Source organism: Ambystoma mexicanum, chromosome 8, assembly GCF_040938575.1.
Source record: "Ambystoma mexicanum isolate Mex_15411 chromosome 8, UKY_AmexF1_1, whole genome shotgun sequence".
Classification (NCBI taxonomy): domain Eukaryota; kingdom Metazoa; phylum Chordata; class Amphibia; order Caudata; family Ambystomatidae; genus Ambystoma; species Ambystoma mexicanum.
Genome location: NC_090929.1, coordinates 239,996,344 through 240,012,254, shown reverse-complemented (window position 1 = coordinate 240,012,254; position 15,911 = coordinate 239,996,344).

The following is a 15,911-nucleotide window of genomic DNA, read 5'->3' as shown; positions in this document are numbered from 1 at the left end:
TTCTAAGAGCTCCCCTCCTTTGCAGACCCTCTGAAGCCACTGCTCCCCTCTAGAACTATGTCTCTCCTGCAGGTTTATAACTCCATATAAGTTCTCCTCTTTCAGCAGATCCGTTCAAGACTTGTATGACTACGTGACTCTTGCGAACTCATGTATGCCTTTGGTCCTTGTCAGAGTGCTTCTCTCAGGCAGCTTTTGTTTCCGGAATAAAGATTGTTTGCCCATTCTGGAAAATTATGTTTTAAGCACCTCCAATGATCACTAGAGACCACAGACAATCAGCCCACACACTGGCAAGCCCTCCAAACAGGACCAGAAGCAGCGACATTAGTCTGTCAATTACAGGCCCTGAAACTGTGGTAGCAATTTTGGTGAATTACTAGCAATAGAAATCACTTAAGGTGCTCATTACTCGAGACATGAATGGTGATGAATTCTTACAGAGCTGAGAATGGCGTCTGAAGCGCGCACCGTTTGCATAAAGCAGGCTCCCATTACCTCTGATGTGCAAGGAAATAATGCAGTGACAAGACTCCAGCAACAACGGTTAGAAGTGTCCGTGGATGTGGTCGATGGGGAGGGCTGCTTATTCCTATAACTGCTTTATTGGGACATCAGTGGTTACCCAGCTTTGGTGGGGCACTAATGGGTGTAGTTTGGTGGAATGATATCACCTCTGCATTGTGGCACTGGTGGGTTCTGATTCCTTGTGGGATGATGCAGTTGATGCTCTTGCGTCATGCTGGAACTAGCTGCGTGGCACCAGTGGATGTGGCCTCCATTTTGGCATACTAGGTTTGCAGCCGTTGATTTGTGTTTTGAGTGGTTGAGGATTTGGAACTTTGCTTCCAGTGGTTGTGATACTAGTATGTTCATGTCTGCTGTTGTAACTGTGCACATTCATCCTATGTTTTCCTAAGGAAATCATGTAGGAATTGTGTAGGAGATGTTGTCCACTGTGTGGCTATTGCTGCTAGATTTTAATTCTGATATTTGGTTCCCTCTGTTGAGAGGTTGATGTGCCTATATTGTTTAGGCATGGTGACTTCTGGGTTACGTTGAGGTGGTAAAAGCTTTGCTGTTGAGATACCAATGTTTTCTGTGAAATGTTTATTTGTTCATGGGATGACTGTCTTGTACTTAAGACTATTCTGTTGCACGTTCTCTTTTCATTATCCCTCTCTCAACTATTTATCTCACACTCTCTCGCTCTCCCTTCCTCTCTTTCCTGCTCTCCATCTCTCTCTCGCTCTGTCTCATTGTATGTCTGTGCCTGTTTTTGGAGAGTGTGGGGGGAAAACGTAGTCAGGTGCATGTTTACTAGACACACTCTATCTAATTCTGGCAACTGTAGGACTTGGGGAAAAAAACAGGTATCTTGGCAGGGAGTAGTGGACTGTGTTTTTTGCAAAAGATGTTATTAAAAAAGAACATGTTTTAATTGCACAAGCATTGCAATCTGGCTCTTTTTAAAACTTGTATCAATGAGCAAACCACTTTAGCAAAACATAGACTAGCCATGTAAATTATTTTCTGATAGACGGTGATCATTCAAAAGTGGACAGTCTGGTTCACTCCTGGTGTGCTCTTTCAAACCACACCTCAGTGATAGGGAATGGGGACAAATAGCTCCTGTGAATTTCCAGTGAATTTGCACTGCTGAAAAGTGACTTTGCAGTGCCGACACAAACCATGATTCATGGAACCGTGCAAAGTGTATTTTTTACTGCAAAAATGACAATGCGCTGACTTTGCCCGGACTTTGCACTGCAAAAATACACTTTGCATGGTTCCATGAATCAGAGTTTGTGATGGCAGTGCAAAGTCACTTTTCAGCAGTGCAAATTCACTTTGAACGGGACAAACATTCCATGAATCAGGCCCTTAATTTACCCATGCCGAAATGCACTGGAAAACACGGGTTTCATTGGCGGACAGGAGCAGCGGAAGAAGCGTGAAAGCGACCACGTTCTGCGTTTGCAATGAAGGTGCACAACTGCGAAAACTGAGGTCCCCCTCTTAAAAAGAGTAGTTAGAAATAGGAACATTGAAAACGTGACAGAAAACATAAAACCAAAACCGAATGTGTTTGCTGCAGATGATGTAAGCACATTGATGTTGTGGAACACATTTTGTTGTTTCATTTCATTGCTTGATCATGTGGTCCTGGAGGGCACTTCTACCTTCTGCCTCGCTGTTATTATTGTTTTGCCTTAAAATATTTGCCTCTTGATCATCTAGTAAAATGTGTATCGCTTCCATTTCATTCTCTTATGTGCACGGACATGTTTCAAAGTGCATGATCTTCCCCCACTGGTCACCTACAATGCACCCAGACACCAGTGGGCTCAGAGAGCTCTGGGCAAGGATGCAGTGCTCTCATGGACAGCTAAGCATGGTTCGACATTGCTGGGAGCCGGGAGCTCTTTAGTTCATGTTTCTACCTCAGGAGAGCCTGGTTCGCTTATGATAAAAGTGTAGAGTCGCAGCAGCATTGCCCCCTGGGCCTCGTCGTGATTTCGGCCGAATGGCCAACGGGTCAATCCGACCCTGCATGGACAGCTGAACATGGGAGCCGGGAGCTCTTTAGTTGACGTTTCTACCCCAGGAGAGCCTGGTTCGCTTGTGATAAAAGTGTGGAGTGGCTACATTACTCAACTGAAAGAATGCCCAGATTCCAGAGCACATCTCAGGTGATTCAAATGACCTTTTGGGCAATTGCTGATCACCTTAAAATGTGTAAAGCTCTGAAATTCTGACTCCTAATCCAGTAGTCTCAAAAACATTTGGGATCAAGAACATATCTGCACGTTATTACTTATTTTATAGCAAAACACTGTTTTTAAATGCATGTTTATTAAACTGTTTAGACATTAGACTGTTTAATGTAAACCGGTTCTACACTTATTACATGCATCATCAAATGGAAGATCTCCAGCATTAGACGAAGCAAGAGGGCAGGTATTAACAAGGATGAGGGATGTTTGGCAATTTTGGTAAGGAATACAATTCCTCCTACAGATTTAAAAAAGGAAATTGCAAGTCACCTCCAGGTTCTTTATCTTTATCAAGTCTGCCTTTTGCCGTGTTCCTCCATGTGGTCACATTATCCTAGTGGCTTGCAATATCCCTGTAACCTTATGCTGTATATAATGTGCAGTGCAGAATGATTTTGCAATCAGATAGCTGTTATATTACAAATGTCCATGAATAGGATTGTTGAATAGTTGTGACCTTATTACATTGTACATGGGAGACACTGTTTTACGCTCTCCCAAAGAAAGACAGTGTTACAAAATATAAATTTTAGGTCAGTTTCAGCATCTCACAACAGGACCATCTCTTCTTTTCAGCTATGGCCAATCAACTGGCAAAACTCGTGCACACCCAATGGTGCATGCTCACTCAAGACCCAACCTGGCTGGGCCCAATCCCCATAGTAAGCCAGACCGAGGCACACAGATCAAAGGTCAATCTTTCCCCAAGTTCCATCCCTACCTTAAGGATCATTCTTGCCTTATAACCCATTCATTTTCACAGACCCTGTACATCTCCTAGACAGTACCATTGCATGTCCCATCCAATGGCAGAGCCCATCACTGCTACTAGGTTCATCCCCACCTCAAAATGCTCCCTGACCAGAGGCCCATTTCCATTCTACGGCCTATACTTTCCCCTGAGCCCAAATCCTTCTCTGGGGGACAGAGAGCTGAATGACCCAGTTCTGTGAATGTTTTGGGTCTGAACTAGGGAACTATGTTCCAATGATGTGAATGCCTACTAAAGACACAATTTTAAATAGGTACCTATCTACTACCAAATGTATTCCAACAATGGCTCCAGGTGACATATGATAGGACACAATATCAAAGCTTGAGTTGTCTATACTGTCACTCAGACCTTCAAGGTGGAGTAAACGCTGTAGTTGGAATCTATTCATCTATCATAATGTGTTATGTATAACTCCACGTTCTTTCTTGCACCCCGCCAAGCCCCAGCACACGGGCGCTTCCGTGAACCAGTATTGCTTGGAGTGTAGTGAAGAGAGACAACTATATGCAAAATAGGAAATATCAGGTCCTGTCTCAAATCACCGAAAAAAGCAAAACGTGATACCTTGCAGCAACAATGCCATTTCATATTGTGATGTCATGGCGGGTGATTATGAAAGTGTTTCTCCACGGAATCCATACACACTGTTGCTATTTTAGATAATCACACGTGTACTGTTTCGACTTTCTTGGTTTTGCTATTAAGGAAGGACATACCCTCCAAGTGTACGGTGTAAGGATATTGACAGTCTCTCCAGAGTCCGGCTTATGTTTACAGCACCCCTTTATGACTTTAAGTACCCTTATAAGGTATCAGTGAGTGATACATTATAACAATATGTAACATAACATGACCTGGGGCATGATACAATTAGGGGTGAAAAATAAGCTTCTGCTAAGATGATACTGTCTGTGGTTTACTTGCTGTTATGCTTGTGGCTGCAGCTCTTGTGGTACTGAAGGTGGTGGCTTCTCAGTTGGTTTGATCTGTATATGGCTGCTGTTTTGTGTTGTTATTACAATAGTTAATATTCAATCTTAACAGTAGCAAAATAGTAGTGGAAATATCTTGCAATTTATTTTAGCAGAGAATGTTGGATAAGTAATGTTACACAAATGTTCTCTGAATGTCATTTGACTCTGAACTTTGTTTGACTGAGGTTGGTGCAGTGGTTGTGCTCCTGTATTATGTAAACTGACAGTAACTGGAACCCGTGACCTTTGTACAATAAAGATACATATGTTCTACTATGTGATCATCTGAGCCTGCAGGGCCTCCTTCATCATCCTTACATTTGTCATACATTCCTTTCACAGCATTTGTTATAGGGTTCCTGAATCTTGCACATATTGTTATCAAATATGTGCAGAAATATTTGTGGTTTTACTTTTAAATTATAGGCTCACATTAGGATGACATGACTACATTCACAATACTTCAACAGTTGCTCACCCGTGAGCACCACAGCAACTTTCCCATTCCTCCTCCCTTCTGCACTTGCAAGTTCTGAACACTCATAAGGAATAGTAGGTTTGTCTCTCCCCCTACTGTATTTAATACATTTGATGTGTTTTAGTTGTTTTCCATCCCATTGTCACCTCCCTGTTGCCCTGTGGGTGCTTTGAAACAATATTCACTTCCTGTATAAGCACCTAACAAGCAAACAATAAGTAAATAAATAACTGTCACAGATGGAAAGTCCCACCCCACAATTCTGGGCAAGAAAACAGAGAGTGATCTCTCAAAACCAGATTTCTTTTAAAGAATTGAGGTCAATCTGAACAGAAGTGGTCTCCAGCTTTATGCCATGGCAATCATCACAATGTTAAAACCTCAAAAACAATTGGTTTACCAGCATACTTGAATCTTTCTAACGTCAATGTACACAAGTATTCTAAAAAAATACCAGGCAATCTGAATATAACTATTGTTTGTCATCCTTAACTTCACAAAAGCATTTAAACATATGTCAAAATATTGTCTTGGTTTCCCCAATGGCACCCAACATTTACAGATCAAATTGTTTTTCTCTACATTAAGGGCCCCATTCACATAACATTTTCCTATGGGATTACACCATTATAAAACACTTCTGTGATTCAGGCCCTTTATGTGGTTCAGGGGATTCTTGCATGTGTACGCAATCTTCTTTGGATATGTGTGTGTAGCTTTCAATGAACATGTGTGGGCAACTTTCAAACTCCATATTGGTACACAGCATGTCATGAACATAAACATATGGGTGCACAGCTTCCCATCTATTTCTTATTAATTTGCTTCCAGATCTACACGTTTTGAGTTGGAGAAGTAATGTTCTCCAATTAAAGGTTCAATGTTAAAGCTGCCTTTCATATTTGACATAGATTTATCTGTGCATTTCAGGATGAGGGATAGCATGTGTTTTTACACTTTGCACAATATTTGATGAATAGAATAAATCCCCTGTGCTAATTGTTTTTGCACAAGCATCACATTAATGACTAGTCTCCCATCAGATGCAAAAATGCATGACACCTCGTCAAGCAATAGTATTTCATGACAATACTATAGTCTGCATGAGTCTATGCTGGCAAGATGCATGCATTTTTTTTTGCTTAGTTTAACAAAAACACTGCATTTAAGTGACAACAAATACTGTCAGTTTTAAACGGTGCTTCTCGATGCAAAGCTGCATTGGGTTTTAAGGAAATGACATACCACTTGGTAGTCAGTTTACATGGGAAACACAGCATACCATATTTAACAGTGCACCTGTATCTTTGTCAGATTAGCATCCACCTAATTCTTTTGCAGAATCACGTGGGACGTTTGTTCTGGAAATGTATCTACAATACATTACTTCCTAATTTCTCTTCCTCCAGGGACTCCTCTCTCTAGCCAGTCAGGAAACCATTCATCCACTTGGTTTTATATCTGCTTGCAAACCATCTAGTTCCAGTTGTATCTAGAAATATTCTTCACATTAATCTCCCAACTAGTTCTATCTGTGTATGTACAATCTGTTTTCATAATCATCAACTTCTTTCGTCATATTGTGAATTGAACCTAAGAAAGGAGGTAGGGAAACTCACTGCTCAATTTATGGAGAGGCATTTATTTTAATTACAATACATGTTTTTATTAAAATATGTTTCTTTACTAAACTACAGATAATGAAGCTACATACCAGGAGGAAGAAATCAAATGTTACATATCCCTATACAATATATATATATATATATACAATATTTTTTCACAAAGAAAATTATTTTCCATACTTTTTATTTCTTTTTCTCATTATGCACCAGGCAGATTTTATAATGTGTGACGGGGTGGCATGTCACAAATAACCACACTGGCTCGTATCTGAAATCTAAGGGTGTTTATTTGGGATTTTACAAATGGCTTGGGCCAAGAGTGCTCAAGTACTTCTGAAGCCTAGTCGGATTCATGGGGAATTGACCCTAGGGCCGTCCCTCTCTTGCTCGACTTCCCCGGTCTTGCCCAACTACCTAACCCAGGAATCCTTAACGGGATGTTAGTGCTAGTCAAAAGTAACACCTGTCTCTTTGTATCTAACTTAGGCTGATAGTGGGTTGTACCTGATTCGATGACTGACTCACTCTTGAATAGTTTTCTAGGCTTTCCCTAACCTAACCTGTTTAGTACTCTCAGGGAGATGGGGATGGTGCCTTCTTCCACACAGTGTCAATCTCACTAATGTGGGGTAAATCTCCAGTTAACAGCAAAATGGCTGTGCTGGCTCCCTGGAGCACCATTGCCCCGCATCAAAACTGCGTTTCGCAGCTAAACTAGAGAAATATGATGGCTGCACCATCTTGCCAAACAACTATTGGGTGAGTTGGAACAGAGAGCACACTGAGAAAAGCCGCCAGTATGTGTTCTTGTGTACACCAAAAGAAGCAAATTCAAAAGCAGTGCTGCTCTGCTGCTTGCCAAAAAGTTCTCATTGAAAAGGGAATATTTTACATTGAAAAGGATGTTGCCCTGATGCTATTTTCATCCATTCAACATCACTTGCTTTTATCAGTGAGAACGTGCCATGCCCATCCATATCGAGATTGTGCTACAGCAGAAGAGAGCATTATCCCCGCATGAAAGGCTGTATCAGGCCAGAACTGCAAAATTAACAGAAGCTTTACTTTCAGCCACATGGGAAAACGCTTGTCTTTTGGGTAACAAAATGTCAAAAATCAATGCTTCGAAGAAACCCTAGTTTTATAGGCATATGTCAATTTCAGTGAACCTGTGTCTTGAGCAAACTGCCGTATAAAAGAAACTGGCTGGGGCTGCAGAACAACATTGGCTGGCGCATGCCCCCTCTCTGCGCCAGCCGCGTGTGCTACTTCTGCGCTGGATTCTATGAATTACCCCTTAATGTCATTTCTGTGGCTTTTAAACAAGCCGTGGTAGCCTTCACTGCGATATTGGGAACTGAAATGGCAGAGAATTGGATATTTTTTGAGAAAAGTGTACATGATGCCACTGTGAAATTTAGTACTTACATGCCTTATGATAATCTGTACACATTTATAAAGTCATAGGATATTAGATCGAATATTTCTCACTGGAAATGATGAAAAAATATTAGGCAGATAAAACAAAGTCTTACAAACTGTACAGTTGGACTGTCATGCTCTGAGTGAAATGTGTAATCTGCCTAGGTAATTTTAAAAAATGCCACAATTCCGTAAAATGTATGATTTATGTGAAGAATGATTTTAGCTAAAGTAACTGTGGGATGATCCTATGCATTGTAAAGCCACATCATAAAGCTGATGTCATGTCCCTAAAAATCCAAGCAGCTGACAGCAAGGCAGTAACAATCAGCCTGACCAAATCAGTTGTTTAGAGGCGTGCCCAGCTAAACCTGCCCCAACATATAATCCTATGATGTCACCATGCCTTATAAATAAGGGAGGCTGGCAAAACTCTAGACAGACTCTCTCCTGATTTTCCAGTGCCTGCACATCCTGATATTCTACATTCATCTTGCCAGATTCCAGATTTTACTACCAGGACAAAGCATACCTGACCCAATCTCAGCAAGGCCTTGGTCCAGAAATCCCACTAAAAACCCCAGTAACAAAAGGAAAAAGCTGTGATACCCTTTTGGGGAGCATCCTTTGACCAGACCAGCATTTTGTCCACTAACTGCATTCCCGCCATACCGCTGACATTCAGCTGCATCTTTGCCATCCAGTGACCCGACTTGCCCAGCTCTTTGCTGTAAGAGGTGCCTGCGTGCGGTTGACCAGAACCCGGTTGACTGTCCCAAAATCCCAATCTCAAGTGTGGACTGTGAGTATTTCCCCATCCCATAGAAACACATAGCCTACCCCATCTTGATGTTTTGTCTTTGTTCTACTCTCTAAGTAATCCTATCCATGCCTTGGTAATTTGTTGAACTGTCAGAATTCTTTGTGCATCTTTTCCTTGATTCCTAGTGCTAGCGCCATTCTTTCATTCACCCCATCTTGTAACTCCTTAGTAATATTTTGAATAATTTAAGTAATTTCCACACAAAGAGAAACACGATGTGAAGTCGGTTAATCCGGCCGCTTAACCTGTTTCAATCACAGTGATATCTTCTTGATAATCTAGTATAAGTAAACTTTGCCTTTTTCTGTCCAACCCTATTTTCTCTCCTTAAAAGCTTTATTTTTCCAAAACCGAACCTCCTTTTATCTTGCAAATCTCATCCAATCCTTTAACTAGAGATATCATTACACTTTTATATTGTCCCTGTGATGTGCGTCTATTCCCCAGCCAAGAAAACACATTCCGATTTCAAGAATTTCACCCGTTTTTCACAGAAATCATTTTTCACATTTAAAACTGCAAATGAGTAAAATGCAACTTTCCAACGTGTGATTCGGCTGCATTGTGTTCTTACTTTCAACTTGCTTTTGAACTGTGTGCCTTTTGTTGATACCTTGCCTTGTGGTTGCTACTGTTTATACATTCCTGCTATTGTGAGAAATCATATTTGCCACATTGGTTTAACCACACATTAATTAATTATTTGTCACATTTTGAGTGTCATTTCATGCCATTGCAAAGGGTTTTGCCTCTTATTTTGTGAAGGAAGGTCTGATTTTGATTCTGTTTGCTATCACATTTCCCTGACTCCCTGCTGCTTCTTTCTATCCACTTAACATTTGATTCAGTGGGGTATGGGAGAGCATTGCAGGGGGAATTCTTAACTCAGGTGCTATCTACCCGTATTTCAAAACTGCTCCTATTTATTTGTGCTTTGGATATGTTCTTGTAGAAGGTTAGCCAAGTGTATTTCAGTGGCTTTCATGGTAATTATCACCCCATTGGTGATTGCTGCCCAATGTTAAAATTTGTATGATTTCTTTGAATTTTAAAATAAATAAAGATTGCATTCCCACCAATCAATTGTGACCCGGGGTATTTGAAAAAGGGTCTGTGAAACGGGTTGAGTGCCATCTCAATTTAAATTTGTAGAAAATAAATAGAAAGCATTCCAATTGTGCGCTACATCCAAGGCTAGGGGCAAAGATCCTGGACCGGTGTGTGTTGCCTGATTGAAATCCTTAACACTAGTCCCACACCCACTTGTACCTGATCCTTTGCTATATTGGTCTCTAGATGTAATCCTTCCACCATGTTACTGTCCCTCTGATTTCTCACTCCTCCATATCCACCTCCACCCTTTGATATAGCATCCTTTCTTACTCCAGTTCCTATTATCGTGTGTACCTCCAACTACCCATTTCCCTCAATTCTCAATTATCTGCTCTTCCCACCTTCCTCTCAATCTATTTTCTTGCATTTGCTATTCTTCATGTTGTAATCTCTATCTCACTTTACGCTGATAGTTACTCCATTTTCCCACTCACTGTCACAACTACTATTATGTTGCTCCTGCTATTTCTACTGCAAACGTAACCCTTGCTATCACCATCTAATACCTACAACTGTTCACCTGCTTCTTCTACCCACTGAGGCTCCCTACTACGTACTCCACTTCCAATATTATCATTTGCCCTCATTACCACCAATACTACTTACTCTCTCCTCTGCACTCACTATTCTGCTACTCACACTATCATTATTTCCACTCCAAACTACTACTACCTCCACCAAAACTACCACTGCACTATGCTAATCCTACTCTACCTATATTCTTCACACTTTCCACTCTCACACTCAAATACTCCACAATCCAACCTCTTAACAATTGCCTCCACACTCCAATATCTTTTCCCTCCTCTGGTCTCTCGCATGCCTCCTTGACCAATTCATATCGTCACCCTACTAACCCACACTGAATCCTTCACACGCACGTACCTACCCACTCTCCCACGATTCGCCACTTACCTTAACCAATAGCTCACCTAGCTTCAGGGTGTTTGTTATTGGCAGTGCTTGGGAGGGTGGAGTTGTTGATGCAGCCCCCCTTGGTTCTGTGTATCTCTTTGCTCCATCCTCCAGTGCTGGGTGGCTGGTGTGCCACTTTCTGCACCCCATGGCATGAGGAATCCTGCTTTTCCGGTTGTCCTGTCGCTCCTCAGCTGGTGGTGGGGCTGCCGGTCTCTCTGGGTCCTGGAGGCCAGCATCTATGCAGGCAGGTTGTGGTGGTTAGAGAGCTTGCACGCACTCGGGCACCATAGTCAGGTTGGGGAGCTTGCTCCCTACCCCTGACGGTCACAGTGCTGGCCCTGTCACAAATGGCAGGAAGATATTATATTTTGTATCTACAATTTGCTTTTAACCTCATATTGGAAGGATTTTCATAACCAAGATCTAGATTATTAAATGACTTCATTTTTGTTCTGAAATACCACACCTAATCTTTCTATTCAGTTTGACAACATGTAACAATATGCTGATTCTGGGCAGTAGATAGCAATGTTGGTATATCCACGGTACATTCTCCTTAATGAAATGATTGCATAGCCAGGATATTTTGGTTTGGTTTTGCGCAGACATGAAATAAATTATGGATGTGATGCTGGAAATGCATCGGAGGGACAGGGCCTCCTTATCCTTGTCCTTTACTGCTTTTTATCATGTGTTCTGTTGTGTTTTCCGTGCAAGAGTTCATGTGGGACTCCTGGTGGTGCAGCTCCCTCTTTTGGTTTGGTGTACAGACACATGGGATACCCTTATGGCACCCATGGGTGGGGGTACAAACCTGCGCCCCTAGTGTATGTTTTTGGGCACCTTTGTGTGGCCCACAGAGCAGGGTATTGGCTGGTGGCAGCTCCATGCTGAATTAGACAGGTGCTCTGAGTATCCTCCATTTTGGGATACCCAGGCCCTGCCATTGGAATCAGTTGATTCCTGATAGGAAACAAGATGGCCCCCTGTGGCCTCTTGCTTTCTATTGCCTGTTATCTTGTTTTCCCAAAGTCCTGGGAAGCCCTGACTCTGTCCCTTCCCTCGGACCGGCTGTTGGGTGGAAGTTCCATATATGGTGTTGTTGTGAAGTCCAGGCCAGACTGGCTTGAGCCATCCCTGTGACTGTATGTTGTGGGTACACCCTGTGGGTGGGACTTGGGTGAATGGAGTGTGTGACAAATACGCATTCTGTGTTGTGGGTGTCAAGTATCTGGTGTTTGACACAATGACTTAGACAGCCCTGCCCGAAACTAGTATGAATGCAGTGTGGAGTGTTGAATGGCTGGGTATTTGTCCCAATACACATAACTTGTTGTGAGTGTCTGAAGAGGAGTGAATGGCCTGAATGCACTATGCACCTGATTGGATGCCTGCCTGCATGAATGCCCTTCTGACCGATTGGTTGCCTGAGTGTGACCCAGCAGAATGAATGGGAGATCAACTAGTATATCTGGGGGCCTCTCACTGCTAGAATTCGTGTTCAGAAGCTGAAGAGTAACTGGAGTGAAACTGAAGCTTGACCTTTCAGACCTGCTAGAAGAGAAGAATTGCTGTTGCTCTCCTTCATCAATCTAAAAGCTGCTGTGTCTCCAAAGACTGACCCAGAGAGGACCTGGTAAGGCGCCCTCTTCCTGAACTACGAGGGACCATCGTGCACCAGCTGATCGTTGCCAAAGCTCCCTGGTAGACAGACCTTCGAGAGGCTGTCGACACGAGACGGGGACTGCTGCGGAATCCCAAAGAGAAGCACCCGTACTGTTGTCCATCACTGTCGCCGACCGCCGTCGCTTACCGGAGCCGCCGTGCTCCCGTTTGCCTATGAACTTCATTTGATCCAAGGACGCTCTCATCTGCATCGTCGCCGCTGTATCCTGCTGGAGAAGGCCTGACCAGCGACGTGCCGAGGAGCATCCACCGGTGGGTTTCCCACCACCCAAAGACAACAGAGATGCCGATGACTCGACGACCCTTGCTGGGCCACAGTACTTCAAACTCTTTGCGGTCCAGAACTATCAACACCGAGGTGCCCCGCACGACTCTTCCTTGCAGGACGTTTACGCTTCCCCGTCAACGAGCACCGCAAGGAACGAAGCTGCCACTTCACTGTCGTAGCTCACCCTGTTCTCCGTTGGACGTTCGACGACCCGTGATTCCTGGCTTAAAGGGAGGGCACTCAAGAAGGGCCGTCGATTCCCCGCCGAGGAACGCTACAATGCCAGGTACTTTGAGGTTGCAGAACTATTGGGAAGTCTATTGTGAACAATATATGGACTGGGCTTGTATCTTTATTCTACAGATTGCCCAGGTGGGGGGATCTCCACACAGAACTGTGTCTAGTGGTACGGGGCCAGCATTCTGCCAATTGTTCAACCATCTTGCTTTCCTTCCTCTCTCTACTGCTGGTTTCCTCTTTATTGATCTGTGTGACATTTTGACAGTATAGTTGATGCACTTTAATGGGATCTGATAACACTTGTGGTACCACTTTATAACTGTATATATTTACCATTGTTGATTTTCTGAGCACAAAGTGAGTTATTGTGATAGTGTACATAATCTTGAATATTAATTATATAAAGACTGTTTTTTAACTAATGCAGTGTGTGGACATTCCTTTGTGGGGGCTTGGGGACTACACTGTACTTAAGAACCAGCCTGCATCACCTCCTGAGAAGCTAGGCCTTGATTGCTCGACCATAGCTACCAAATAGAGAATCTTGGCTGGGGTCCTCTGTGCCTCTCCTCTACCAAATAGAGAGCAGAAGTACAGACACCCCCTCCAGTCTTTACAATGGATGTGATGGTTCTCTTTGTACTTTATACATTAGTCAGCATCACAACATATTTATGGGCCTAATCTAGATTGAACACATTACTCTGACACATTTCTTGTGATTTTGTTGTTGGGCTGAAGTGAGGAGAATCCTAGGTCAACTCTAGCTAACACCAAGCTACATGTTCATGCCACATTTCAAATAAAACAAAAAATACAGTATTATTCAAAGTGGAGTATATTGCATGGACAAGTACAACAGAAATCCTGATGACACCTTTTATCTACATTAAACTTCACATCATTTAAGCTCAACAATATATACTGCAAAATACAATCAATGCAGATATTTAAATGTGTAATTAAATGGCCAGTTGCATGTTTCTTCAATATGCTTGGGAGCAAGGAACATTACACTTGTGATGACATCCTAGAATTGTTCCTTTAGGTTTAAAATCTTTCAGTATATGTTTTGAGGCCTGATACATCCTTAGCCTTGACAAGTCAGTCTATGGATTTGCTTAAATGTCTTGAAAATAGTTGCATAGTGTCTCGTGGGTGTGCATGGAGTCATTTGTACCTCACATTTCACAGGTACACCCATTTTTATCATGGCAGCGACTAATATGAGAAATTCAACAGGAAGCATATATTTGTTAATTGCGCCTTTCACTCTGTATGAACACTTGATGTTGTCAATTCACTTTAAGACACTATCTGCAGATCCTTGGCAGCCATGTTCTTCAGTGATTTCCAGCACAATTGTTAACATCCCTTATTAGGTGAAATAGCTTGCAATAAAAGAGTAATCATTGAAAGGACTGTTTTCCCATAGTGGAAAGTGTGCGTATGCATAGCTTCAAAAATACAGTGGAGTGGATCTTGGCCTCAAGTAGGATTTGCCATTGGAGTTTGTACTTGTTAAGCTTCCACGTTAGGTATAATAGGCTGTTATGCTAGTCAACGCAGGCGCAAAGACCTGTTGCACCAAAGTGTTGATTGTTTTCCTTATTTTTGCCACAGATTTATAGTAGGGATGTACGTTGCTTCCGTGCTGCTAATTGAATTGATTTTGTCCTGTTAAAATTACGTGTGTTTGTGTGTGTGTATGCGTGCACACACTCACAGTCAATGGGTTAGAAAGCTAAAGAATGTGGATACATTGTTGGGAACTCGTGTTCTAACCACAAAGCCCAGAGGAAGCTCACACATTCACGTCCAGAGCAACCTGTATCCCTCCAGAGCCATGCTAGAAAGAGATGTGGTCCTTTCCTGGGAAAACAGGGCCATTGTTGCCCAAATGTTACAGCACATGTCCTTCCCTTCCCAAACATGATTTGTGCTAGAGGCAGGGTCACTGCTGCTCAAAGAAAATGGGGACCATGCGCCTGTTTTTCTTTCTCACGTATGAATGCTTTTAATCTCACAATCCCTCCTGCTCTCTCATTTCCCTGATAACCTTCCTTCCACGAGCTGAGCATATACTAAAGCAATGGGGAGCCCTTTAATTGGCAGCGCATTTTCCACCTCAATTTAGTCTTTGTGTAAAGGAACCATTTGACAGTGTTTGTGCGCGGGAAAATGCCACCCCTACAAAGGAAAAGGCAGCCTTTTTTCAAAGCAATCTCAAGGTGATAAATTGTCATTTTTTATGACTGACCTACCGCTGAGGTGTCGGGCGGAAATAGAATTTACCAGCTCCTGAAGTTCTCAGAATAAAAGCTTGCAATTATGTCTTTGGTTTAACATTTCTGGCGGGTCTGAAATTGCAACCGCAGCTCTAACCCAGACCGACGCGTCATCTCTAGGGATGACTTCTTCAGCTTCATTTAGAGGGCATAGACCCTTGACGTGCTTAGCACAGAATGAAGGCACTCTATTTTTCAGTTGAAGGGGGTTGCCAGATTGATGTGTATTTCGCTATTAAATGTGTACATGGAATATGGGAGGACACCCCTAATAAAAGAAGGAGCAACTGTGACAATTAAATATTTTTTTTTGTTTTCTTTTTTATGTCAGCGTTCAAAAATGATAAGGGTCTGATTCTGCTACACAGAGGGGCCAATAACAAAATCCGTGAACATTTGTCAGATTAATGTAGATTATCTCAAACCCAATCGAGAAGGGTTTCTCAACTGCTACCCTCACACACACTACCATTCACACACAGCAAGTAAATAACCCGCCCAATGACTATTAAATAACAGAAAGC